The sequence below is a fragment of the Mustela erminea genome, chromosome 8 (genome assembly GCF_009829155.1).
Source record: "Mustela erminea isolate mMusErm1 chromosome 8, mMusErm1.Pri, whole genome shotgun sequence".
NCBI lineage: Eukaryota > Metazoa > Chordata > Mammalia > Carnivora > Mustelidae > Mustela > Mustela erminea.
In genome coordinates, this window is record NC_045621.1 from 7,654,100 (window position 1) to 7,680,592 (window position 26,493).

Genomic DNA, 26,493 nt, shown 5'->3' on the forward strand with positions numbered 1-26,493 from the left:
GTGTTAGAGCTGAGACACCTAAGAAATATTTACTCAACCCCCTACATTTATATTTGAGCAAATCAAGGCCCAGAGAGGAAAAGTTGCTGGAAGGTGCTAGAATAGGCCACCCCAAAAAAGCTTCTTTGGCAGATGTATTATTTGGAGCTAAAAGCCATTGAGAACCAGCAGACACAGAAAAAGCTCTAAAAAACAGGGTACGGGTTTATGAATGTATGTATGTAAGAGAGAGGAAGAGAGAAGGAAGGGGGGGGCCCCGAAGCAGACTCCCTGCTAATTCAGGGAGCTTCCCACCACCCCCCACCACCCCACCATGACCTGAGGCACCCAGGGACTCCACAGGCTTTTCTTTTGTAAAGGAAATTTACATTTATAAGGGAACTGTCATTTGTAAAAAGGTCTTCCTCTCGCATACCAGGAAGAGAAGGACTCTTAAGAACTTATCAGTGGAAAAGAAATCTACTTTAATCAGCCTAACAAACCCTACTAAACAACCCTTGTGGGCCATACTTTCCCTGCTCACCTTCCCAGAACTTGCTTACCTCACCCAAAAGCCCCAAACCTCTTTTCTTTCATTTAGCATAAGCTGGTGTATATCAGTACAAGTTCTAACTAGCCCCTTGGATGATTCAGTGGGTGCTCCCATGTGTATGCGGGACACACATGTTAACACACTTCTGTTCTTTTTTCTCTCGTTAGTCTTCTTCTGCCAGTCTGATCTACAGAGCCCAGCTAGAGAACCTAAAATAGTAGAGGGAAATGTCCTTTATCTCCCCTTTCCCTACGTTGCTGCTGTATATTTGTCACTTTACTAAACATCCTTATAAATGGGTTTTGTTTAGATGCCTTAGTAATTTTCCTCATTTTTGTTAATTTAGGAGGATATATTTATGTTGCATAATCCAATCATTTCTTTAACGAACCTGGTATAGTTGACGACTGTTGACTTTTGCCTATCCAGTAACCCCTATCCGTCCCCAGACAGATGAACTTCTGACTCACTTACCCTTTCCTCATCCTGAGCCGGAGAATGGAAACCCTTCCTGGCTACAGAAGTCAGCCTACTCAACCAGAGCCTCCTCTAGCCAGGTCCGCAGGAACTGGCTCCTGGAAGGACACATGGTCCAACGAGATCTATTACAGGACACCAAAGTCCTCATTACTGGACGAAACTGGAGAGGAAAATTCACAAATATAAGCCTTGATCCATTGTCAGCCACGGAAGGGAAGCCTGCCTGAACAGTGAGCCAACACAACGGAAAAGCAGAGACACCAGATGGGAAGAACTGAGACTCTATGACATTATTAAGTCCTCTGGATCCAGTTACGTCTACACCTTGATTTTTCAGTTACCCAGGTCAATGCACTAAGTTGAGTTTTCTATCATAAACCCCCGAAAGTAGACTAACAACTGCAAAGAGCGTTCCGTGAATTTACCCGGGAAAAGCAAATATAGTGATAGAATACAGGGAGTGATTTGAACACACAAGAATAAAGCTTTTCACATTCATCCGCCTTCAATAAAGAGGCTAAAACTAGAAGCAATGCAAATAATATAGTTAGCAAGTTTGTTGGCTCTAGTTTAAAGCAAGGAACCTACTGACTGAGTTTTAATCATCCATACTTTCTTCTACCCCAATCTCTAGCAAAAATAACTTTCAATAAATTGTCATAGGAAGAAAAACCTTGTGAATCAAATTGCTATTTCTACTGGCTGATGGAGAAGGTTTTAATATAAAAAGATACTAAAGAACAAACTGCAGCTGCAAAAAATTAAGATCAACTTGGAGATTTGTGTTTATTCTTAAGGCAGAAAAATTGATGACTATAATAACAACTGCATACATAACTATCCATGGTTCCTGTGACCCTCAAATGTAGCCACAAGAAAAATGCTATCCTGCATTCCAGCTTTCAGCTGGGATGAATAATACTGTTGAAATGCCAGTTGAATATTACCCCCGCCAGCCTCCTGCTCCTTCACTGTCAGCCACAAGAGGTCCATTTTCCCTTCCGCCTGTGTGGGGCCATTCACCTAAATAGAATTGGCTGTAATAATAACCAGCAAAACAAAATGGAAAAGGGTACTGAGGTAAGCAATTTCAATTCGACTCTATTTAAAAGAAGAGGTATAGTAAAAATCCTTTCTTAGCAGCGTATTTTCCCATCTTGAAGAGCTGTGGAAGGTTTAATGTGCTCACAGTCTTCTTTAGAGGGCTACAATCCATGAGTCATTTAGCTAAGTAATCTACTTTCACCCAGAAATTCAAACATTTATTTATAGTTTGACTAGAGGTAGAGTCATAGCTTCTGTGTTACCCATGCCTGTGTCTATACAGAAACAAAAGTTGTGTTCATAAACATTAATGTAGAAAATCAAGCAGTTCAGGAGAAAAAAGGCACTCTCACTTAATGATGAGTAAATGGAGGCCAATGTGTTTTTACCATGAATTAGACAGAAGCTACCTCAATTCGTTACTTACATTTATAGAAACAACAAAAAATGAATGTTCCATTAATTCAAAAGTGGATTGATATCATAAAGATGTCCATTCTCCCCAAATTGATCTACAGTTGCAATACAATTCCTAACAAATTCTCAACAGGGTTGAGATATTTTCATAGATATGGACAAACTTATGCTAAAATTTGTACTAAAAGGCACAGGAATTAGAATAGTTAAACCAATTTGCAAAAGAAGAATAAAGTGGAGGAAATCACTCCATCCAAAGTGAAGAGTTCCTACATAATTATGGTAATGAAGCCAGTGTGGTGCTGGTGGAGGAATAAAACCACACATCGAGGGAACAGAACACACAATGGGGACAATAGAGAAAGAAATGAATATAATTATGCCTGACGGATTTTTGCCAAAGGTGCAAAGGCAATTTAACAGAAGAATGGTAGATATCTCTTTCAGCAAAGGGTGCTGGAGTAATTAGACATCCATAAGCAGAAAGAAAGAGAGAAAGAGAGGAAGGAAGGAAGGAAGGAAGGAAGAAAACATGGAGCAGGGCACCTGGGTGGCTCCGTTAGTGAAGCATCCAATCTTGGTTTCAGCTCAGGTCATGATTTCAGGGTCCTGGAATCAAGTCCTGCTTGGGGCTCTGAGCTCAGCAGGGCATCTGAGGATTCTCTCTCTCCCTCTGCCCCTACCCCCACCCACACACACACTGTCTAAATCAATCAATCAATAATCAATTTTTTTTTAAAAAAAAAAGACACACAATGGTATTTTTTAAAATTTTTTGAGTATGGCAGACATATAATGTTAAATTAGCTGCAGGTGTACAAATTAGTTATTCGACTGTGTGTAAACTATGCTATGTTCACCAGAAGTGTAGCTACACTGTTGTTATAATGATTTATTCCTTATGTTGTGTCTTCTATTCTCATGACGTAGTCACTCCATAAATGGAAACCTGTGTCTCCCACTCCCCTTTGCCCATTTTGCCCATCCTGCCACCTCCAACCTGGGCAACCATCAATTTGTTCTCTGTGTTTATAGGACTGATTCTGCTTTTTGTTTCTTTAGTAACTTTTTTTTTTTTTAGATTTCTACCTATAAATGAAATCATATGGCATTTGTCTTTCTGAGTCTGACAAATTTCACTTAGCGTAATACCCTCTAGGTCCATCCATGTTGCCCCCAAATGGCTCTATCTCATCTCTTTCCATGGCTGCATAACATTTCTTTATATACATATACCTCCCTTATCCATTCATCTATCAATGGGCACTGAGGTTCTTAGTTTGCTTCCACATCTTGGCCATTGTGAACAATGCTGCAATAAACATAGAGGTGCATATATCTTTTTGAAAGATTATTTCCATTTTCTTTGGATAAATACCTAGTAAAAACTCAATAGTATTGGGTTCCCCTTCAAAATCATGGCTCAAGGGGTTCTACAGACTTACTCCCCAGAAAAACAATCATAATTGCTAAAATTACCCAAAAAAAGTCTCTGGAAAGAACATTTATTCAAGGAAAATCTACTGAAATTCAGTAAAAACAGCAAGAATCTGTGGCATTTAAACTACATCCCACTCCCCACTCCCCACTCCCCCTCGCCCCTTCCCAGCGCAGCATGGCAGAATTCCCGCTCTAAGTGGGTGCAGCCAAGAATACATTAATCCCTCTCCCTCTGGCTCACAGTCAAGGGCTATGATGTCTTCCCAGAAGGAGCAAGCCAATATTTCTCTTCCTTCCCCCAGATCCATTGTTGCAGAGGCTAAATTCAGATGCACTCAGCCTGAAGACCAGGACCCCCTTTCTCCACCCAGCCCCTTTGTAGAGTACAGGCTCTACCCCAGGCACAGCACTTTGTACTGAAACACTGCTGAGAAGCTGAGTGGCTCACACACTGCTGGTGCTCACTTGGGAAGCATGTGTCAGTTTCCTACAAAACTAAACATGTGCTCACCATGCAACCCAAAGACTGCCCTCTGGGGCATTTATCAGAAAGAAAAATTTATGTTCACATAAGAACTTGCACATGAATGTTTGCAGCAGCTTTATTCTTAATAGACAAAGGCTGGAAACCTCCCAACTGTCTTTCCATAGGCAAGAGGTTAAACTAACTGTGGTACATCCTAATAGAGGACACTACTCAGCAATGAAAAGGAGTTGAAATACTAAACAACTCGGATCTTGAGGAAACCAAACTAAGTTAAGAAAAAAAAAACAACCCTCAAAAGATCACATACTATATGATTCCATTACTAAACATTCTTGACATGAAAAAATGATGCAATGGAGAATAGATACGTGGTTCTTAAGGGTTGAGGGTGCACGGCTGTGACTGTTAAAATGTAGCATGAGGATCCTTGTGGTGAAATTGCTCTCTGTATTGACCATGAAGTACACATGTAATAAAATTGCATAGGATTAAATAACACACACACACACACACACACACACACGCACACACGTGTGCATGGGACACTGGTGAAATCTGAATAAAATTGGTGTCTTCCATCAATGTCGGTTTCCAATTTGTGCTATCCTACTATGGGGGAAATCAGGTGAGAGATATATGGGATTTCTTTGTATTATTTCTTATGACTGCACAGGAATCTACAATTATCCCAAAGTAAATAAAGTTTTAAGTGTCACACAGAGTTGAATGATCAGATGAATTTTAGATAAGCTTAGCTGATACAATCACATCATCATCACTACTACATCATTTGAACCAGAGAATTTCATTTCTTTCCCCTTATTTTGGCCCTTTATGACATGAAAGACAGGAAAAAAAGTTGTGTTTGTCTGTTACTACCTCCAGCTGTGGTCCCCTGATAGCTAATAGGTTAAGAAATTTTCGTTCATTAATCACAGGTTTGCCACGGAGTGGATTTGGCACCAGGCAAAGTGCATGGTCCTGTCTCACGTTGAGGTCTTTCATCTAGCTTGCTTTAGGTAGAATAGACATTTTCACAGTATTTGTTCTTCCAATCCATGAGCATGGAACTTTTTCCATTTCTTTGTGTCTTCCTCAGTTTCTTTCATGAGTACTTTTTAGTTTTCTGAGCAGAGATTCTTTGCCTCTTTGGTTAGATTTATCCATAGGTATCTTATGGTTTTTGCTGCAATTGTAAATGGGATTTACACCTTAATTTCTCTTTCCACTGTCTTGCTGTTGGTGTATAGAAATGCAACTGATTTCTGTGCATGGATTTTATATCCTGACAGGATACTGAATTCCTATATGAGTTCTAGCAGTTCTAGAGTGGAGTCTTTTGGGTTTTCCACATAAAGTATCATATCATCTGCAAACAGTGAGCGTTTTTGCGGATTCTGGTGCCTTTTATTTCTTTTTGTTGTCTGATTGCTGAGGCAAGGACTTCTAGTACTATGTTGAATAGCAGTGGTGGTAACAGACATCACTGCCATGTTCCTGACCTTAGGGGAAAAGCTCTGTTTTTCCCCATCAAGAATGATATTCATTGTGGGTTTTTCATAGATGGCTTTGATGATATTGAGGTATGTATCCTCTTTCCCTACACTTTGAATTCAGAGCTCTGATCAATAAACGATGCTGTACTTTGTCAAATGCTTTTTCAGCATCTATTGAGAGTATCATATGGTTCTTGTTCTTTCTTTTATTAATGTATTGTATCCCATTGTTTGATTTGCGGATGTCGAACCAAACTTGCAGCCCTAGAATAAATCCCACTTGATCGTGCCAAATAATCTTTTTAATGTACTGTTGGATCTTATTGGTTAGTATTTTGGTGAGAATTTTTGCATCTGTGTTCATTAAGGATATTGGTCTGTAATTCTCTTTTTTGATGGGGTCTTTGGTTCTGGGATCAAGGTAATGCTGGTCTCATAAAATGAGTTTGGAAGTTTCCCTTCCATTCTATTTTTTGGAACAGTTTCAGGAGAATAGGTATTAATTCTTCTTTAAATGTTTGGTAGAATTCCCCTAGGAAGCCGTCTGGCCCTGGGCTCTTGTTTGCTGGGAGATTTTTTTTTTTTTTAAGATTTATTTTATTTATTTGACAGACAGAGATCACAAATAGGCAGAGGCAGGCAGAGAGAGAGGAATGGAAGCAGACTCCCTACTGAGCAGAGAGCCTGATGCGGGGCTCGATCCCAGGACCCCCAGATAATGACCTGAGCTGAAGGCAGAGGCCTTAACCCACTGAGCCACCCAGGCGCCCCTGTTGGGAGATTTTTGATGACTGCTTCAATCTCCTTACTGGTTATGGGTCTGTTCAGGTCTTCTAAACAGTTCTAAACTGAACTGAATGGTTCATTCAGTTCAGTTTAGAACTGTTTATTCATGGTTCAGAACTGTTCATTCATAGTTCAGAACTATGGTTCATAGTTTATATGTCTCTAGGAATGCATCCATTTCTTCCATATTGTCAAATTTGATAGCGTATAGTTGCTCATACTATGTTCTTATAATTGTTTGTATTTCTTTGGGGTTTGTGATCTCTCCTCTTTAATTCATGATTTTAGTTATTTAGGTCCTTTCTCTTTTCTTTTTGATAAGTCTGGCCAGGGGTTTATTAATCTTATTAGTTCTTTCAAGGAACCAGCTCCTAGTTACGTTGATCTGTTCTATTGTTCTTTTGGTTTCTATTTCATTGATTTCTGCTCTGATTTTTATGATTTCTCTTCTCCTGCTGGATTTAGGCTTTCTTTGCTGTTCTTTCTCCAGCTCCTTTAGGGGTAGGGTTAAGTAGTGTACTTGAGACCTTTCTTGTTTCTTGAGAAAGGCTTGTATCGCTATGTACTTTCCTCTCAGGACCGCCTTTGCTGTGTTGCAGATTTTGAACAGGTGTGCTTTCATTATCATTTGTTTCCATGAATTTTTTCAAATTTTCTTTAATTTCCTGGTTGACCATTCATTCTTTAGTAGGATGCTCTTTAGCCTCCATGTATTTGAGTTCTTTCCAACATTCCTCTTGTGATTGAGTTCTAGCTTCAGAGCATCATGGTCTAAAAATATGCAGGGAATGATCCCAATCTTTTGGTACTGGTTGAGACCTAATTTGTGACCCAGGATGTGATCTATTCTGGAGAATGTTCCATGTGTACTAGAGAAGAATGTGTACTCTGTTGCTTTGGGATGGAATATTCTGAATATATCTGTGATGTCCATCTGGTCCAGTGTGTCATTTAAGGCCTTTATTTCCTTGTTGATCTTTTGCTTAGGTGATCTGTCCATTTCAGTGAGGGGGGTGTTAAAGTCCTCTACTATTATTGTATTATTGTTGATGTGTTTCTTTGATTTTGTTATTAATTGGTTTATGTAAATGGCTGCTCCCATGTTAGGGGCATAGATATTTAAAATTGTTAGATCTTCTTGTTGGACAGACCCTTTGAGTATGATATAGTGTCCTCCCTCATCTCTTATTATAGTCTTTGGCTGAAAATCTAATTGATCTGATAAAAGGATTGCCACCCCAGCTTTTTTTAGATGTACATTAGCATTGTAAATGGTTTTCCACCCCCTCGCTTTCAATCTGTAGGTGTCTTTGGGTCTAAAATGAGTTTCTTGTAGACAGCATATGTGACAGGATTTGGTTTTTTATCCACTCTGATAACCTGTCTTTTGATTGGGGCATTTAGCCCATTTACACTCAGGGTAACTATTGAAAGATATGAATTTAGTGCATTGTATTATCTGTAAGGTGACTGTTACTGTATATTGCCTCTGTTCCTTTCTGGTCTGCTACTTTCAGCCTCTCTCTTTGCTTAGAGGACCCTTTTCAATATTTCCTGTAGGGCTGGTTTGGTGTTTGCAAATTCTTTTAATTTTTCTTTGTCCTGGAAGCTTTTTACATCTCCTTCTATTTTCAATGATATCCTAGCTGGATATAGTATTCTTGACTGCATATTTTTCTAGATTAGTGCTCCAAATCAGACTCCAAACGTGGCAGTCATTTCTGGCCTGCCAGGTCTCTGTGGGTAGGTCTGCTGCCAATCTAATATTTCTGCCATTGTATTTTACAGACTTCTTGTCCCAGGCTGCTTTCAGGATTTTCTCTTTGTCACTGAGACTTTTAAGTTTTATTATTAGATGACAAGTGTGGACCTATATTTATTGATTTTGAGAGGGTTCTCTGTGTTTCCTGGATTTTGATGCTTGTTCCCTTTTCCATATTAGGGAAATTCTCTACTATAATTCACTCCAATATACCTTCTGCCCTTCTCTCTCCAATACACCTTCTGGGATTCTTCTTCTGGAATCCCAATTATTCTAATATTGTTTCATCATCTTGTATCACTTAACTCTTGAATTCCCCCCTCATGGCCCAGCAGTCGTTTGCCTTTCTTTTGCTCAGTTTCTTTATTCTCCATCATTTGGTCTTCTATATCACTAATTCTTTCTTCTGCCTCATTTATCCTAGCAGTAAGAGCCCTCCATTTTTTTTTTTTTTAAAGATTTTATTTATTTATTTGACAGAGAGAAATCACAAGTAGATGGAGAGGCAGGCAGAGAGAGAGAGAGGGAAGCAGGCTCCCTGCTGAGCAGAGAGCCCGATGCGGGCCTCGATCCCAGGACCCTGAGATCATGACCTGAGCCGAAGGCAGCGGCTTAACCCACTGAGCCACCCAGGCGCCCCGAGCCCTCCATTTTTTATTGCACCTCATTAATAGCTTTTTTTATTTCAGCTTGGTTAGATTTTAGTTCTTATTTCTCCAGAAAGGTATTTTACTTCTCCAGAAAGGGTTTCTTTAATATCTTCCATGCTTTTTTTGAGCCCAGCTAGATCTTGAGAATCATCATTCTGAACTCTAATTCTGACATATTTCCAATGTCCATATTGATTAGGTCCCTAGCCATTGGTACTACCTCTTGTACTTTTTTTGTGTGTGGTGAGTTTTTCTGCCCAGTCATTTTATCCAGATAAGAATACATGAACAAGAGAATAAAATGCTAAAAGGGTGGCAAAGACCCCAGAAAAATGTATGCTAACCAAATCAGAAGAGATCCAAAACTGGGGGAGAGGAAAGAGGAGGAAAAGAAATAAAAATTAAAAATAAAAAATCATATATATATATATATGTATTGTATACATATATATATATGAGATATATAGATATATAGATATATATTTATATTAGACTGGTGAATAGAACAGAGCCACCCACTTGATTTAGGTATATTTTGGTCTCTTAGAAGAAACAACCTCCCAAAATTTTAAAGAAAGAAAAACTTTTATATATATGTACACACATATATATAAAATATATTATATATGCATATATAGATAGATATAGATATATACACAAACATAAGGGTAAACACAATGAAGGGGTGGCATATGACTGTAAAGATGAAAATTAAAACAAATTCTAAAAAAGGAATTGATAAGTTGGTTGGAAAAAGAAAAAAAAGAAAAGACTAAAACAAAGTCATGTGCTAGATTACAGTATATTTTGATCTATTAAAAGAAATTGTGTCCCAGAAATTTTTAGAAAATAAAATCCTATATGTATACAAAAAATAAGGTTAAATACAATGAAGGGATAAAATATGACTATAACAATGAAGGATTAAAATGATTTTTTTTAGAAAGGTATTTTAAGATAAACTAGTTTAAAATGTTAAAAGAGGAAAAGTTAAAAAATAGAATTAGAAAAAAATAAAATTAAAAAAAATTTAACTTTGTAAGACTAGAAGATCATGGGTGAAAAGCCATGAATTCTATGGGTTGTTTCCCCCTAGCTGTGGAGTTCCACTGTTCTCCTTGATTGGTGAGCTTGGTCTTGGCTGGAGGTTCTTGCTGATCTTCTGGGGGAGGGGCCTGTTGCACTGATTCTCAAATGTCTTTGCCTAAGGTGGAATTGCACTGCCTTTGCCAGGGACCAAGTTAAGTAATTTGCTCGGGTTTGCTGTCAGAGCTTTTGTTTCCTGAACACTTGCTGTACTGCTTTGGAGGACGAGAATGAAAATGGCAGCTGCCCAATATCCGGCCAGAGGAGCCAAGACCTCAGGGCCCCACTCCTCAGTGTGCCCTCAGAGATAAGCAATCACTCCTGTCCCCTGGTCTCTGGCCGCACTCAGAGCTCACCCAGCCTGTGACCAAGCATTTCTGTCTCCAGCACACAGCCCCATTTGGAGTCTCTAAACCCAGCAGATTCCTGTTGCACTGTTCCTCCTGAAGGAGAAAGGTGAGTCTCCCTGGATCTGCTACTTTATGTGTCTTATTCTTTAACAAGTTTCTTTTGCAAGCCAGACCTGGTGAGACAATAATTTTAAGCTCCCTAAGGGTTTCCCCACCATAATATCAGCTTTCCTGGATTGACTGTATCACCAAAATTCCCCAGGGCTTTGTAATAATAAAACCTTCTACATGTACAGCACTTTCAATTTTTCAAAGCACATTAACCCATATAATTTTATCCTGTGACTCTTACAGATGGTATTTTTTCCCCCGCTTAAAAGTGAGGGCGAAACTGAAAGAGAGACTGCCTGTGTTCTCAGGTTTGGAGCTCCGACAAAACACAGGCGTCCTTCTGCCTCTCAGGCTCAGCTCCTACCCTAACTGGAACTCTGCACTTAGAATCACACCCCCACCCTCCCACACGCACAGCTTCCCAGTAAGCAGTCTCAGTTCAGTGATTCCCCAGGGGCAATGGACTTCGGGTGAAATGTTATGTCTCAGGAGACCGTGTGCGCCAGCTCCTGGAGGTGTTCAAACAAACCAAATAGCCAATTAAAGTAGATTCAGTTAAATGGAGAGTTTGACAAGAAGACTTCAAAGGTCATTTCTAACTGGAATTTCGTGATTAGAACAAAATACTTTCTTCAGCCTAAAGTACAACTTCTCTTGGGACGCCTGAGTGGCTCAGTCAGTTGAGCAGCCGACTCTTGATTTCCGCTCAGGTCATGAGCTCAGGGTTGTGCGACGGAGCCCAGCATCAGGCTCCGTGCTCGGTGCGGTCTGCTTGTCCTCCTCCTTCCCCCGACCCCTCCATACTCACCCTCTAAAATAAATGAATAGAATCTTTAAAAAAAGAATAATAAACTACAACTTACTTATAATAAATTACTTTCTCATTTTTCTTCTTCCTTACAGAATATGATTATTAAAAAGAAAAAATGCTAACAGAACTATGTAAAAACATTATGGCATATTAATTTTTGCCTCATTTTTTGAGTTAATACTCTACTACTACATCAATAAATGTGTAATTTTGTTCCTGCTGCCAGGATTTCCTCTCTGTAATCCATCCTCTGTATTGGCCCTGCCTAACCGAACTTCCTGTAATTATAGAAATGTGCCTTATCTGTGCTGTCCAATACAGTAGCCATAGGTAGTAATTAAGCTACTAAGCACATGAACTGTGATTATAGAACCAAGTAACTCAATTTTTAATTTTAACTAATTTTAATTCAAATGGCCGCATGTGGCTAGTAACTACCATATTTCACAACACAGCCTATATGACTATCAAAATAATAATCCTTAAAACAACTCTGCTCCCCAAACACATAAATTCGTCCAAAACCATAGAATGTACAAAACCAAGAATGAAACTTATTAGAAATTATAGATATTGGGCAATAACGATATGTCAATATAAGTTCATCAATTATAACAAATGTGTTACTGAGTGGAGGGTATCAATCTTGGAGAAGATGATGCAACTGTGGCAGCAGGGGAGTTCTATGGGAAGTCTCTGTACCTTCTGCTAAATTTTGTCATAAACCTAAAACTACTCTAAAAAAAAATAGCCTATTTAAAAAAATAAAAAATCTGCTGGATCCCATTTGTCCATTTCAGTGTCTCTCAAACTTCCCTATCAAAAGACTACTGACAGTAGAAGCTAGAGAGAACTATTCCTAAAAAGTTTGGGGGCTTTAACTTAAAGCTAGACAGTTGGAAATTAATTTGGAATGTTTCCTTATCTTTAAAATACATATGAATCTTGTTATCCTCTACTGATATAACCAAATTTCTACTAATACATAGAGGTTTAACTTTTCTTGCCATCAGACAAAACAAGGAAAGTTTCCCACCTTCCTCTTGATTAATACATGAGAAGCTATTGCATAAATATATCACTAATGAAATTACTAACAATTTGGGAAGATCCTGTTGCATGAAAGGCTGTTGCTGCTGTACATATCAGATTTGACACCCAGTAACTTTCTCTTCTGGGTACGAGTGTCACAATATTTTGAGAACTGAGATTCACAAAAGTATGGGGATACAAATGGCAACATTTTTGTTTTTTGATTTCTTTATGAGCTGTGTCAGAATAATCATTACCAGAATGTTGCCAAAAGTGGTGGAAGGTCAAAAATACTTTTAGGTCCTTGTCAATGGACCTTTTTATAACTCTACCAATTTGGTAAGGAGTAGAATCTCTGGGATCTGTATGGCCAAGGATACAATGTCTTTCCCTCTTGAAGGTAAAACTATTCAGTCATTTTTCTAGCGGATAAAAATGGCAGATGGTATTCTTTATTTTATCATCAATATTGTAATTTTCATCACATAAAAATGTACACTAAATATTTAAACTCACTTTGAGAATCACTCCTTTTTTCAGTAAAATAAATAATATATTTGCAACATGAAAAAGTTAATATACTCTATACACAGAAGAGTAAAATTAGGTAGTCTTCTTAATTTCTATCAGAATTACAAATTGAATGAAAAATTGGATTATGAGACACAATTCCACTGATAGAAGGAGGGAAAAGCCGCATTTAAATTTGCCAGGTAAAGACAACAGACATATTGTTAATTAAAACAGTCTCTTTCAAGTAAATATCAGTCGATTGGAAGTATACCTTTCCCTGAGGGCTTTTCTTCCCCCTTCCCCCTTTCCCAAAGGTGGCTTTCAAAGGAAGCCTTTCAATGCTTCATAGCAATGAGGCAGGGGCTCTCCCTTTATTTAACCTCAAAGGGACCATCAAGCAAGTCTTCATTCGCATGGGGATTATGCTTTTCATTACACTCCTTCTAGCTATGACGGCTCTATTTAACTGCAAGACTTCTGATTTTTTTTTTCCTTCAAAATGTGTACTTTTAAAAATATGATTATAACAGTAATGGCTACAAGAGACACCATATTTTAGACATTTGCATCTCGATCACAAGCTCCAAATTTTAAATAAACATCTAAGTATATCTCCCTTAATATCTCATTTCACTTGGTTTCTCTGTGCCTTTTTCTAGTGCTGGTGGGAGTGGTGCGCTCTTCCCTGCTACCCTCGCTGGTGCCTCAGGGACAAAACAGGCTTCCTTGATATCAGGTGGTTCTTAACTTTCCTCATTATCATGAACATTGCCAGGGATTCCAAGCATCCTGTTTTTGTGCACTGATCCATCTTCCTAGTTGTTTTTATACTTTTAAATTGTTACACATTTAAAATGTAAATTAACTGACAGGAAGAAAAAATCATCTAAAATTTCCTCGCAATTTCAATACTTCTGTTATCGGAGAACACACCACAGGAAGTGGAGCTGAGCATAGCCAGTAACCGTATACTTAAAAATGAGTATTTCTTCAGTTGCACTTGTAGAAGAATGTTGATTTGTGAACCATGTTGGTCTATGCGTGTAACAAAATTTTAAGAAAATTTATAATATTCAAAAAGCTAAACGTGTTTCTCAGAAAGACTCATTATGGATGAGCCTCCTGGGACTCACGGGGGACACTCATGTCTTCCACCAGCCTGTCTCATAGACCAGAACCAGGTATGTAGACCTGTGGCGTAAGCACATGTGGAGGACCCTGTGATGCTGTCCCCCCAGCTCCCAGTCCAAGGAGAGCTTGTTAGCTGTCAGCTCCTGCATGGTCAGCCCCAGCTGCAGAGAGCCCCTTACCTAGCTCAAATCCTTCCCAGGGAGATCCCTATCAGATGACCGATCGATCTATGTGGGCCTGGCCATTTCACTCCGATGCAGGATAACACCGACAGAACATTTGGGCTCCCGGTCTCTCCACGGGGTCTGCAGAGCGCATCATGGGACTGCTTTGCAGCTTGACTTTCCCTCAGCTCAATCCTGCACCCTATCCTTCCACAAGGAACATGTGCGCACTAACCTGGGTCTCAGGGTCTGCTTCCTTGAGAACTCAGTCTGTAGCGGCATACTTTATCCTCCTAAAATATCAGAGTCCTGTTTCTTATGGTGCAGATGCCACCGTCATACAAAATCCCTCAATTTTCCAGGCACTCACTCTACACAGAATATTATATCATCTAGCCCAGTGGTTGTCAATGGCTCAGAGAGATTTTCTTTCTTTCTTTCTTTCTTTCTTTTTTAAATACTGGTATCCAGACTGATTAACTCCAGGGTGGGCAGGGGAGGGGGGCTAGGAATTTGTATTTCTTCAAAAGCTCTCTGTGGGATTTTAAACGGCAGTCAGGGTTGAAAACATTTTAGGCTTCCAGGAAAGTACAGAAAATATATACAATGACAATCCACCAAGGTGAAAGAAAGCATTCTGCGCCGTATGCTTGCCCTTACAGAGGAGAAAACATGTTCCCACCACCCAGGCTGCCAGCCCGGCTACGCACACCCATCACTTTGCTTCTGCTCATGTTCCAGCAGGTGAACTATTTTTGCTCCCAGTGAGGCCACTTTCTCCATCTGTGCAATAAAACCCATCTTTTCAAGGACTTCTCTCTAAATGGCCCCTCCTGCTTCTGCATCATTTTTCCCCTTTCTCTGCTGCTGTATTCCCACCAGCATATAAACATGTGAAAACATCTCCATTCTTTACTAAAAAAAGAACTCGACCCTACTTTTTTCTCTAGCTACTTCCAGCCTTCCAGCCGCTGCCCCTTTTCTCTGCTGCTGCTTCAGGAAGCATCTTCAGAGAGCTGGTTACATGTGCTTTCTCCATTTCTTCACCCTCCGTTCTCTCCTGAACCTACGTTACTCGGGTTTTTATCCCAACCCTCCAATCAAAGCTCTAGTCAAGGTTCCAGTGACATCCACATTGGCAGGCTCGGTGGTTAATTCCCAGTCTTCCTATTACTAAACCTGCCAGGCTCCTCTGCCCCAGGCCACCATTCTGTCCTCACAACACTGTCTTCCCTTGGAGTCGTGGGTCGCTCACCCTCTGGAGAGTCGCTTCCTAACCTCGTAGGCCTCCTTCCCGGTCTGCTTTGCTGATCCCTCATCTGTTCAGCCTCTACACATGATTTTGCCAAAGAGCTCATCTCTCCTTCTTAGCTCTCTGCTTTTGCTAATTAGGGAATTATCCCAATTTTATGGCTTTAAATACCATCTATGCGCTTGAGATTTCCAAGTGTAAATGCCCAGTGCAGATTATTCCCCTGAATTCAAGCTTATTTTGTCCCAAGTACCCTTTCCGATCTCCAACCAGAAAATCGATATCCAACCAGAAAATCGAACGGCACACATCATGTCCAAAACCCAATACATTTCCTTCCCAAAATACTTCTCCAATCGTTTCAATCTCAGTAAATAGCAACCCCAACCTAGTTTTCACTAAAATTTCAAAATTATTCTTAACCATTCTCTTTTGTTTTTTTGTTTGTTTGTTTGTTTGTTTTAACCATTCTCTTTTGATTCCATCCACAAGCCTGTTAGCTCTACCTTTAAAATAAACCCAGAAAAGATGACTTCCCACTACTACCTCACTGCCACTCTGATGAAGCAACACTCCCCTCTCAGACTAAATCCCCATGTCCTTAGGGATTTACGAGCACGCTCTTCTTGGCCCAGGCTACCTGTCCAAGTACATCTCTTTCATGTCTCCACCACTAATAGCTATCTCATAGAAGGAGAGTTGCGTTCGTACCTTGTAACGTGAATCTCTCCCCCTAGACTACAGCATTCGGAAAGCCATCACTAAACACAAATTTAAGGTTTCAATAAATGGTAGATGGATGAAAAATGAATGAATGGTTCAAAAATGTTACAATATTGACTGTATTGGATAAAGAGATATATTGATCTGCTTGACAGAAAATTCAAGAGGTATTATTAGCCACATTCATTGTGCATGCCAACTGAAAAGAATTTCACACTTGCTTTGATATATTCATTTTTCTTTTTGACTCAGTCAATAGAATTAATTGTCTTCCTTCTTGTTCAGAGGCTGATTAATTTAAACAAAAGGGCATGTGTGGTGACCTTCACAGCACACTGACTTGAGTTGGTTGACTACAATAACCCAGTATGTACAAAGGAAGCCTATTGAGACAAGGCAAAAGCTAACAAAGCCAACATACCAGTCCTAAAAGTTTAGAAGGCCTTCAATAGTCTATATATTTTTAAATCATCTCAGAATCATTTATAAAGAGATTAGGTAGGGGCACTGGCCTGGTTTAGTCGGTAAAGCATGTGACTCTTGATCTCAGGATTGTAAATTCCAGCCCTACCTTGTGTGTAGAGATTACTAAAAAATAAAAATCTTTAGGAGTGCCTCGGTGGTTCCGTCAGTTGGCCAACTGACTCTTGATTTTGACTTGAGTCATGAACTCAATGTGGGGGGTGGAGCCTCATGTTGGGCTCCACACTCGGAATGGAGCCTACTTGTCTCTCTCCCTCCACTTCTGCCCCTTCTCTCTCTCTCAAAATGAATGAATACAATCTTTAAAAAAATTAAAATTAAAATCTTTTTTAAAATGAAGAAAGAAAGATTAGGTAGCTAATGCCTATTCCTGGATAACTTAAATTGGCAGAATATAATCTTTTTAAAGTTTTTGACCATTCTTATTTTTAATTTAGGTCTCCTTGTTATTAGTTCAGAGAAGCTTACACCTGGTCCAAAATTAAAATTAGTGTGCATTTCCCTAATGAGAGTGACTTCATGATTTGCATTACATTAATTCTCAACAGCCTTGCTTAAAATTGTTTTGAATTAGAGTTTCATAATTAGGATTTAACATTTAAATCATATTCAGGAGACTGTGCATATGGTTAAACAGACTGCCAGAATAAATTATGAACTAACAAAATAGTAATCTATTACTTTAACGCATTTGGTAAGTCATATTATAGTTATCCTTTTACATATTTTTACAAAATATTCTCTTTGGTTTCTTAACTATGGTTCGCCCCCCTCTTTTGACCCGTGACACTTGCTCACAGTAATGTCACCTTCACTATGTCACCCCAGGGCATCAAACCTTAGTGGTGTCCTATGGGCCGATGACATGAGGGAGGAATTTAATAAAATACCTCATGTGTTTGCTTATGTTCTTAGTAACTTGAGCTCTCCTCTCTTTTCTCTCAATAATAACTTAACTTCCAGTAATGTTTTTTTCAACTTCTAGTATTACCTACCTAACATTTTATTTAGAAACTGGGAAAAAAAAAAAAAAAAAAAAAACAAGATCCAGTGTGCCCCTATTTTCTTTTGAAATTTAAGTGCCATTCTATTGGTTATTTTGTCTTCTAACCTTTCCATTTTCCAGTCTTCTCCAACTTTATTCTATCTTAGCTTGATCACCTTCCCTCCTGCAAAAGCTTTCACAACCTCAGCACTACTGACATCTTGGGCCAGATGATTCTTTGTTGTTGGGAACCTGTTCATGGGGAATGTTTAACAGCACCCCTGGCCTCTACCCACCAGATGCAGGTACAACTCCTCCACCCCCACCCGGATTGTAAGAACCAAAAATATTTTCACATGTTATGAAACATTTCCTGGGGAGGTAGAAGGAAAGACAAATTGCCACAGTTGAGAACCACTGCTCTATGATAACTGAAGCTAAAGATCTTTCAAAAAAATAAAAAAAAGATCTTTCCAGCTACCAAGGATCACAGGGATTCAAATTCATATCATCTTAATCCACAATGTGGTCTTTGCCCTAAAATGAGACATTTAGGGGCATTGATAAAGCCCAGTCTAGCTACAGTGTGTTCCTGGAGATCATGAAGATAATGACATGTGATGGTTAATTTTCTTTGTCAACTCAAAGTATAGTTTAGATGAGTTTAACAACTAAGTCAGTAAATTTTTACTAAATCAGCTTGCCCTCCACAATGTGGGTGGGCCTCATCCAATCAGTTAAGTTCTTAAATAGAACAAAAAGTCTAGCCTCCTCAAGCAAGAGCAATGTAGAAGATTGTGTTACTGTTTGTCTAATAGATTGCCTTAGAACTGCAACTGTACTATGAACTCTCCTGGGTCTCCTCCTGCCAGCCCACACTGCAGATTTTGGATTTGCCAGCCTCCATAACTCTATGAACAAATTCCTTACAATCAACCATGTATGTACTTTTCCTCCAGAGAACTCTAATCCATGACCTAAATGAAGTAACAATATTTCTGCTTTTCTCCTCCCCAGGAGGAGAAAATGGGGAATCAGTAATGTATATTTTTTGACTTCTGAATGTTGCCAAAGAATCAAAAGGGAAGATTGAAGGAAGTAAGACCTACAGTTTCTTTTACAACAGAAAAATTATAAAGAAAGTAGAGGATGTGAGAAGGTAGGCGATGAAGCAAGACCAGGGAGGCACGCGGAAAGAAGCTGAGTTAGCGCTAAGAGTCTGGGGAAATCTCTGGCAGGATGGCCAATGCTTTGGAGCCAATCCACAGTCCAGAGGAGACCCTTTGAAGGAGCACCTCACATCACCTAGACGGAGAACCACATTACCTGCAGTCTTGAGACTAAAGCATGTCTATGACCAGCTGCTATGTGTTGCCCGTGACTTGTGCTCTGAGACTTCTTGGAGGCCCATTCAAACTGCCTGATGTAAAAGCAACCTCTCTTTCCCAAAGGCACAGAGCACTTAACCAGCCACTTTCCAAAATAGAGGTTTGGGCTCCTCAGCACTCAGAAATAGGGAAGGGAAAATCGCTCTTTTGGTGAAATCATGAATGCTCACGCTGTGCTTCTTCATGCCAAGAGTGATGTCTGGTGATAAAGTTCACCAGATAAGAAGCATAGGTCTTAAGATGAGTAGACCAGAAAATGCAGCAAAGCCAAATGTAATACAGAGACAAGGAAAATTGCCTTTAGTGCAGCATTCTGCTTTGAAAAATCAAACTCCGGTATAACTGTTTTGTTTTAAAACCCAGCTCTTCTGAGTAGGTACTTTAAAAAAAAAAAAAAATTGAATTCTACTTACATGCAGACAGCATACATATATTACAATACCTATAGGTTCTTGGTTTATTGGTAAAAATAAAATTATTTCTAATAATACATCCCATGAAAACAGCTAGACATAATTCACCAATTTTGAAGCATGAGTTTGGAATAACCTCATGAGGTTATGAGGTTATGAAGTTATGAGGTTAATCAACCTCATAACCCAGAAATTCCATTCATACCCATGTACCCAAGAAAAGCAAGTACAGATATCCACCAAGAAAACAACAAACAAACAACAACAAGAAGGAAAAAAACAGGTACAGGAAGGTCTATGGTGGCTTTATTTAATAGTTCAAAATTGGGAACAACCCAAATAACCATCATTATATGCATATAGTAGAATACTCTACTGTACTATAAAAAAAGAATAAACTTTACTATCACAACATCATGAAAGAATATCAAAAACACGCTAAGCTAAAGAAGCCAGACATTAAAGCCACATTCTGTATGATTCTATTTACATGAATTTCAGAGGGCGCACCTAAACAGTGGTGATGGAAGTCACGCCCACTGAAGTGATGGAAATATCCTATCTCTCCATCCGAGGTAGAGGTCCATAGGCATCGACATAAGAAAACTTAAATCAAGTTATGCAGTTAATAGAACATTTTATTGAACGTATGTTCTATCTCAACTTTTTAAACATTCTATAGAGAGAACTGTGTACAAAATTCACCGTGAGGGACCTCAGGAGGAATTACTAAAAAATAAAGGAATTCAGACTTAGTCTACAACATCTGAAACCAAGGCATCTGCTGATTTAAAGCATCACGTGCTGAGTCTGGCTCAGCCAGAAGAGCATGCGGCTCTTGATCTCGGGGTCGTGAAGAGGAGCCCCACGTTGGGCATAGAGATTACTGAAATAAATAAACCTTAAGAAAAAAGAGTCATGTGTTAGGTGTTCAGATGCTATAATCAGAAAAAAAAAAATAATGATTCAAGTATAAAGGCCAAAAGGAAGATCATACGGTGGCTATTGGAGACAACAAACCCTGTTTTGCCGTCCAGCTGCCTCTCACATGGTGTACTCAGTTTCTGCTGCCTCCATAACTAGGTACCAAAATGTCAGTGGCTTGACTCCCAGTTTCTATGGGTAAGAATGCAATGTCATCTCAGCTGGTTTCTCTGCTCCCAATTTCACCAGACCAAAGTCAAAGTGTCTGTCGATTGGACTCTTATTCCAGACGCTCTGGGAAGACTTTTTATTTCCCTGCCCGTTCAGAATTCAGATTATTGGCAAAATTCAGTTCCTCGCAGTTGTAGGTCCCTATTTCTTGGTTTGCTGTCTAGAGACCACCCTCCCATGTTAAAGGCCCACTTCTGTTCCTTGCTGATGATCCCTTGCATGCCATACCCAGAAATGACATGTCAAATCCTCCTCACACTTCCAATGCCTCTGACCGCAGTTTCACTCTTCGGACTCCCGCCGGAGAAAGTTCTCTGTGTTTAAGGGCTCATGTGATTAGACTGGGCAGACACAAATAATGCAGGATTGTCTCCCTGGCCTGAGGACATTTGCACAGACTCTTCTGCCATGTGACATAGCATCTCAACAGGTTCCAGGAGTTAAGATGTGGGTGTTTCAGGTGCATTATTCTGCCTGCTACACGTGGACAGCTCTGTCTGGTCCTCGTGGCTGGGTGGTAGCAGGCATTTATTCATTTATCAGCGCTTAATGGTCATCTTGAACAAGAAAGAAGAATAACTAGTACCTCAGCAGCCTGATCATGTTTACATGGTGGCTTCTTCATTGGAAGCTGTTAGTGTATTCTCTGAAGTATTATACCACTCCATGTTGCTCTATTATTTTACTGATGCTAGTCCTAGTTTGACCTCGAAGAAGCATGTTCCTAAAGAATTACTGCTTTCCACAAGCCTAAATAATTCTCTCTTATTGAAGATTCAGGTTCTGGGCAAAGATAAACCTTTAAGGCAAAGGGTGACTGGTGCTTCAAGAGCCGTCCTCTCTCACCCAGTACGGACCGGCCTGGAGAAGAAAAGCAAAGAGGAAAGAGAAGTGGCAGGCCTTAGCGCAGATACGTACAGGAAGGCAGCATACGAACCCTGGACAAAGCGACACCCCGGTCCACCTCGGTCGTGTCCAGGATACACATTGCCTTGACCACATTGCCCTTCCCCTTTGGTCCTGTCCTTTAATATCTTTACTTTGCAGAGCACTTTGCAGTTTCCATATCTTTTGTGACACCTATACTATCACTGAGCCTCCAAATAATCCTGTTAGGTAAATCAGACAAGCATTATTACTCTCTATTTTGTATGTGATCACTGTTCAGGTAAGCAAAGTGACTCCATGTTTCGTTTTAAGATTGCATTCACTCATTTGTCAGAGACAGAGGGAGCGCACAAGCAGGGGGAGCGGCAGGCAGAGGGAGAGGGGGAAGCAGATCTCCCCCCTGAGCAAAGAGCCTAGTGCGGGACTCGATCCCAGGACCCCTGGATTGTGACCCAAGCTGATGGCAGACGCTTAACCAGCTGAGCACCCCCCCCCCAGGCATCCCCAAAGTGACTCCATGTTAACAGAGCTGGAGAGCAGCAGATGAGCCTGCATTCAGCAACTGTACCATCACTGTGGCAATTACAGCTGCACCCATCACCAGGCTCTCTAGTTCTTGCTCTCTGCCTCTTTATCAAAGTCCATCCCCCATGCCTCATTCACAATAAAGTGTGAGCGACTGGATCTTCCCAGGAGTGTCTGCACTTTAATATCAGTAGAAGCAAAACTCAAAGGATAAAATCTCAGACATTAGCAATTAAGTCAGGGAGAAGTGGGTTGGAAAGAAAGGAGGCGCAGGAGACACAAGGTCTTCCCAACACTCCGATAATGACATTTGGAAGGTTCTTCCAAAGATACCAAAAGGTCAGACTCGGTGGCAGACTCTCATGAAAGGTGAACATCAAGTTAGAGAAGCTTCAGACAAATCTCAGCTCCTTCCGAAAACGGAGTCAACACACAAACAAGGGAAGGTGGGAAGTTTAAAAAGAATTAGAGCAAGGAACTTAGGAGGAGAGAATAGAAGGCCAGATGCCAATTCTCAAGTTGATATGTTAAATCAGATATAACATTCCGCCAAGAATTGGGGAAACTGAAAATATGGTCTTCTCTCCCAAATGACTGAATAACAGCAATTTTTATGCTTTTTTCCTTTCTTGTTCATTAGAATAAATTGCCCTGTCCTGAACTCCGTAGGACCTGGGAAGCCCCTATTAAGGAAATGTAATCATCTTTGAGACCACAGTATTCACTGAAAATAGCATGCAAGTTCCTGCCTACGTCTTTCTTTTCCCTGCAGCATTTTCCCACTTACTTCTTGTCCTCCTGTTATCTCTTGACCTGTTTGATGCTATCAGCTTTTCAAATGTCTTTAATAACATATAGAAAATTATGCACTTTACGGTTCCCTTTGTGAAACCTCAGGCCACCAAAAAAGATTAAGGTAACTTCATCTGATAAAATTAGACTAACACCTTCTTTGCTGCTATGCTGGAGTCTTACTTGATTTCTTGTTTAAAACCAGAAAGTTACAACTGTTCTGTGTCATTATAAAGGTGAAAGGGACCTTGGCGAGTTATCCAGTTTGTTACATGAACCTAGGAGATACTACATTAAAACCATCAAACAACAATGCCTATCCTTCTTCTTAATTATTTATGTATTTTCAGTCTTCAGTGAAAATAACTTCAGGGGCACCTGGGTGGCCCAGTGGGAGGGGCCTCTGCCTTCAGCTCAGGTCATGATCTCAGGGTCCTGGGATCGAGCCCCGCATCGCATCGGGCTCTCTGCTCAGCAGGGAGCCTGCTTCCCCCTCTCTCTCTGCCTGCTGCTCTGCCTACTTGTGATCTCTCTCTCTCTGTCAAATAAATAAAATAAAATCTTAAAAAAAAAAAAGAAAAAGAAAGAAAGAAAAGAACTTCATAGAATATTTGTCCTCAAGAAATGAAAACATTATAATGCTGATTACTGTTAACATGGTTAGGTATCTAATCACAAAATATGAGTTTTTACCTCTCTTCAGATATACAGAGATCTCCTGTTTCATATGGTAAGCATATCTAACCAAAAAATTACAGTTCTGTACTTATCTGTTCAAGAGGATATAATAGATCTGGGGAATTGAGAGCAACCCTCTCTTTAAAAAAATAGGAACCATACCAAGTACAGAAAGAACGGATCAGCATCTATGGAGACACCCAATAACCACATAGAAAGATGGATCAAGATAATAAGTTAATTGGAATTCTCAAGAGAAGAGCTACCTGGGTAGACTCACTCCTCTCTCTAAGCAGATGAAACCTCTGCATGACCCCATTAATGAGGCCAGGATGGTAATAAGACTGAATGATGTGAGACAGGACACTAAGGTAAGACATCCTTCTAGCAAACATCACTGGACTAGGAGAGGAATAAGGATGTGTTAGAGGACAAGTTGGGGGTGCAGAAAGGGAGGAAACAAAGCAGGAATTTTATCTCTTTATTTTACAGAAACCAGACTCCCTATTATGTCCTTGAGTCTTGGCCAGACTCTCAAGCTGGAGCTCTCTAGCAGGGATAAAGTGAAAGTAGGGCATTCTCTCCCACCTGTTACTGAGGACGACAGCTGATGACATGGGGGAACAGTTGGATAGAATTTGATTCAGAGCCAGTGATTTGACATTTCATAGAGGTATATCTCTTGGCTTAAAATTAAGGGCAGGGCTCAAGTAGGAGCCACATCTTATCACAAAACACGTATGAGAATTATTGTTCACCTCTTCATTATAACAAGAGAACCTAAATATTACAGCTTCTTTTTATTTACAATTGGGAATATGCTAGTCTAGAAAGAGGACGCTAGTTAAAGGTTACTGATACCGTCCCCCTCTGCAATAAAAAAACAAAACAAAACCAAGTTACTGATGCTGACACTTCTACAACCCTACTTAAATTATCCAGCTATATTTCAGGTATTGTCAAATAACCATATGCTAGATATTTTCACACAATAGGTAGGCAACGAATGGCTGTAGTTTAAAATGCAATTAATATCCCAACTCCAAGATTCCTCTGGTCTTTGCAATTCCAATTGCAAATCTATTGTTTGTGAAATCTCATCAGTGATGACAGAATAGAAGTGACTTAATTTTTTGTTTTAGAAATGACTTTATAATTCATTAAGTCTCATATGAAAATTACATCGATTATTTTATTATTGACATAACAGTGGCCTTTTTGGGGTCTCTGAGCTCTGCTCTAGGGTCCCAACTCCACCTCCTCTCATCTGGTAGGAAGAAAACTGGCAAATAACTGCATCACCTGCCACAGAGGAGCAGGGTTATATATTGTAGAAGCACAAACAAAGTGCAGATTACTTTTGGATTTAGAAATGGTCAGAAGCACTTATATCCTGTTTGTTTTGGCCAAAGGAGACAGTAGAATTAAAAAAAAATCATCTTTTTTTTTTTAAAGTTTATTCCAAATGTGTATAAATATTAAAACCAAGAATTTAGCTTAAATTAATTTTAAGTTTGGTTATGTCTGAAGAAAGCTAAGTACACTTTCGGGACCCTCATTTGTGCCAGTCATCCTTTCTGCCCTCTATAATTATCCAGATATGTTTCATGATTTTGACAACACAAAAGTTGATGCTCTAGTTGGCTGATGAAACAGTATGAGAGCAAGAGAGTCTGTGGTTTTTGACAATGAATGGAAACATATCCCCGGAATCTGCCAATTACTGTTGAGCAGAACCAAGTTTTAGTCTTACTTGAAAGGTCGTCTTGACTTGATGTGTTAGAAGAGAAGTTTTTTGTTTGGGTCTTTGGGCTTAATAGATTCTGTTCGCATGGTTTTCTTTATCATCAAAGAGAAGCGACTAACAACATTAAGGCTTGAATCAACAAAGACTGCTTTTAGGTCTTCTCGGCCCCACAATTCCTTTTTCATTAAAGTGGATTCCTTGCATAAAGCAAAATAACATATCTAACTAACATAACTAAACTAAGATATCTAACTTTCTTCGAAGGAGGGGCTTCTGTTATTCTGCTTCCACAACTCTATAATCATGTTTTTCAAACTATACTTTCTAGGCTCGCAATATACAGAGTATTGAAAGGGTTCGCACTACCTGCTGATATTCTCACTGTGCCCCTTTTCTTTCTTTTTTTTTTTTTTAAGATTTTAGTTATTTATTTTAGTGAGAGAGAGAGGGAGAAAGAGAGAAAGAGGTGTGCAGAGGAAAGGGCAGAAGGAGAAGGAGAGGGAGAGAATCCCAAGCAGACTCCATTGAGCACGGGGTTTGATCTCACAACTCCAAGAGCACAACCTAAACCAAAACCAAGAGTCACTTAACCAACTGAGCCACCCAGGCACCCCTCACTGTGTCCATTTTCTATGTCCAAAGTTACACTCCTGACCTATGATAATTGTGCATCCGCACACAGATACACATTCTCGCACATGCTCATGAAGGACAAACACAAATGTGGTGCATAACCAAAAACAAAAGCAGAATTTCCAGCATATCTTTTCATCAATTATCTATTTTTGTTCATATTTCCATCAAGAGAATGGCTGTTTTATTTTAATAATGCTTGCTACTAATTCACTAAATCTGGCTTAAGCAAAAACAGAATTTATTAGAAATACTTGTGATAGTTTATATAATTGATGGGGATGCTGAACACTCAGATCCGAGGGAGCTCCAGGAGTCAGCGGGGCACCCTCTCTTGAATGAATTTGTTCAAACCAATTACAGTCTTCTCTGTAGTCTACTCGTTTCCTATTTATTGAACAAAACATCTAATTAGTTGAACTAGAATCATATGCTCACCTCGTTCCCATTTTCCAAAACAGAAAGAGACGATCTCTAAGAAAACCGCCAGTACCGAAAGGTGGAAGTATGTGAAGCCGCCCAAATCAAGGGCGGTCCAC

At 39.6% G+C, this 26,493-nt stretch overlaps 2 long non-coding RNA genes across 4 annotated transcripts in view; one reads left to right on the forward strand and one right to left on the reverse strand.

Moving 5' to 3' along the window:
* The window catches only part of LOC116597331, an 88,915-nt gene that overhangs the window by 57,660 nt on the left and 4,762 nt on the right, over nucleotides 1–26,493 (forward strand). The gene's annotated exons all lie outside the window — the stretch shown is intronic.
* LOC116597333 lies at nucleotides 8,694–26,372 on the reverse strand. Its single transcript, XR_004288563.1, has 3 exons — nucleotides 26,360–26,372; nucleotides 19,294–19,299; nucleotides 8,694–8,764 (listed from the first exon to the last, which is right to left on the reverse strand). It is a non-coding gene; the product is annotated as an uncharacterized LOC116597333 (long non-coding RNA).